Source organism: Temnothorax curvispinosus, unplaced genomic scaffold (genome assembly GCF_003070985.1).
Source record: "Temnothorax curvispinosus isolate PA1 unplaced genomic scaffold, ASM307098v1 QBEX01015969.1, whole genome shotgun sequence".
Lineage (NCBI taxonomy): Eukaryota > Metazoa > Arthropoda > Insecta > Hymenoptera > Formicidae > Temnothorax > Temnothorax curvispinosus.
This window is the reverse complement of record NW_020225749.1, coordinates 1-2532: the sequence shown is the minus strand read 5'-3', so window position 1 is coordinate 2532 and position 2532 is coordinate 1. Positions and strand designations below refer to the sequence as shown.

Below are 2532 nucleotides of genomic sequence, written 5' to 3'. Positions count from 1 at the left end.
ACGGCGGCGGAGCGCTGCCACGCCGCGGCGAAACCGCAACGTCACAATATATATATATATATATATATACATATATATATAGAAATTACATATATAATAGCTCAATTATAACTTGCCTTCTAAATTATACTTTTTTAATTAGCGCGGACCACACACACACACACACACACACACACGCACACACGCACACACGCACACACTGTTATGCCATAACTTTTTTTTCTTTTCTTTATTGTATTTCATGGAATATTGTATTGTTTAATAAAGGACACGAATATCTTCGTGGTCGATTACATAAATCTGTTTTTTTCATTTTTACAGATACATTTTTTAGTTTTTAACATCTCAGTTGTGTATATTCACTTTTTTAAAAGTCTATTATACTATTGCATAAAAAAATGTTTTATACTAATTATTGCATTATTTCTTATTATTAGAAAACTCTTACAATAAACACGGAAACATGCATGTACGGAACATTGATGTGACGAAGTTACCAAAATTGGTTTTACGTAAAATTAATCGACAGCTGGAGACAAATAGACGGCAAGCATTACAAAAGCTGAAGACTTGAAACTCAAATACGAGGTAATCTTATCACCATTTAGTAGTACACAGTACTGCTGTAAATTGTAAAATTAAAGTTATTTCTTTTCGCACAGAGACATATAAGCAATATTAAAAATTTTATTTCCGTTTTCTCTTCACAGATAAAGCGATATATGAGGTGCCAGGTGACGATTATAGATATTGGTATTCGGATGACAGTAATGCCTGTGAAGAACTTCCATTCCACATTGTAAATTGGGATCTTCAAAACAGTCAGAATGTATCAACAGAGAAGTCTACCGAAGATATTTGCACGCTGTGTACTACAAATGCGCGAACACATATTTTTGTACCCTGTGGTCATCTCGCCTGTTGCATTGAATGTATCGAACGTTTGGAACATAAGTGATGTCCGATATGCAATACTACTTATGAAACTTGTCTTATAGTTAGAAAACCGTAGTTTTTCTTAAATCACTTTCTTCATTATTACTAGTACATAGTTCTTGTAAAGAGAAAGTCGAATATCCGAAAACGTCAAGTATTTTTCAATCTCACAAATTCAGTCTGTATTTATAATTAAATTTAGTCTTTGTACATATAAATAAAAACTAATTTCCTAAATATTAGTGGTATTACTTTTTGAAAAAGGCCAAAGTTTTTATATTTTTGATTCAATATATATTAAAGTGTAGAATCAGTTTATACAACAGAAGATATAAGTTTCCAAATTTTTTATACGTATCTTCAATTTTTTGAGACATGCAGATAGGAAACTTGTAAAATACATGGCCCTTCTTCTTCTGCAATAACTTGAAAAAAATTATACTCTTAAATAGTGCGAAGCAGGTCAAACACAGAAGCTTACTTATGCCATAACTTTTCTTTTTCTTCTCTTTAATATATTTTATAGAATATTAAAATTGTTTAATAAAGAACACACGCAAATACCTTTGTGTGGTCGACTACATAATTTTATTTTTTTATTTTTATAGATATTTCCATTTTTTAATTTTTTTACAACTTAATTTTCAAATTCCACTTTTCTTTCAAGTTCATTATGCTATTGCACTAGACAAAATTTTGTATACTAATTGTTGCATTATTTCTTACTTATAGAAAACTCTTACAATGAACACGGAAACATACCTGAGCGGAGTATTGATATGACGAAGTTTCCAAAATTGGTTTTACCTAGAATTGATCAACAGCTGCAGACAAATGGACGGCAAGCATTACAAAAGCTGGATAATTCAAACTGTCAAGTTTAATAAAAACCCTCTTGTATTTTTGTACTCCGTGGTCATTTTGCTGTTGCGTTTAATGCATCGAACGTTTGGAACGTTATCGATGTCCGGTATGCGATATTATATTTGTGAAAAGTATCTTAGAGTTAGAAAACCCGTAAGAAGCTGTCTGCTTCTGAAATATCTTAGCATAAGAAAGCATTTTTTATATTGGTATTGTTTTTATTGTGACATTCATATTTTTGCAATTATACTTATATATTTCAGTTTCGTCTTTATTATAAGCAAGGTTATGTACTATGGCGGTGTCCACATGAGTTTAAACTAATTTTTTTTATATGTAATTGTCCTTATCAAATAGTCTACAAAGAGACGAGAACTAACGACGTTATAAATGTAAATTCGTTGTCAGTGCGACAGAAATGCAGATCTTTTGTTTAAAATTATTTTTATTTTCCTGTAAGTTAGTTCAGAGCGGAAGACATTTTTTTCATCTTTTTCTATTTTATTTTTATAACGATTAAGTACCTTTCAAAATGTAAATGAAGGTTCTAGTTCCTGAAGTTGTTTATGCGTAATATATGCAGCTCATTGTAATTAAATACATAGATTTTACCTTTTGTGCAAGAGATACATGACCAAAGATAATTTGATAGTCTTCCTATGTATAGATACATAAGTATATGTATAAATGTATAATGCGCTGCCATGTGATATTATTTTTCTAACGTTTCGC

General features: G+C 30.4%; 1 long non-coding RNA gene across 2 annotated transcripts; it reads left to right on the top strand.

The window, feature by feature from the left end:
• The first annotated feature begins 542 nt into the window (after window positions 1-542).
• LOC112466170 lies at window positions 543-2340 on the top strand. Of its 2 annotated transcripts, none has more exons than XR_003042112.1 (3): window positions 543-588; window positions 711-1008; window positions 1669-2340. It is a non-coding gene; the product is annotated as an uncharacterized LOC112466170 (long non-coding RNA). The 2 variants fall into 2 exon arrangements; XR_003042113.1 differs by having other exon boundaries at window positions 543-632.
• The last annotated feature ends 192 nt before the right edge of the window (window positions 2341-2532 follow it).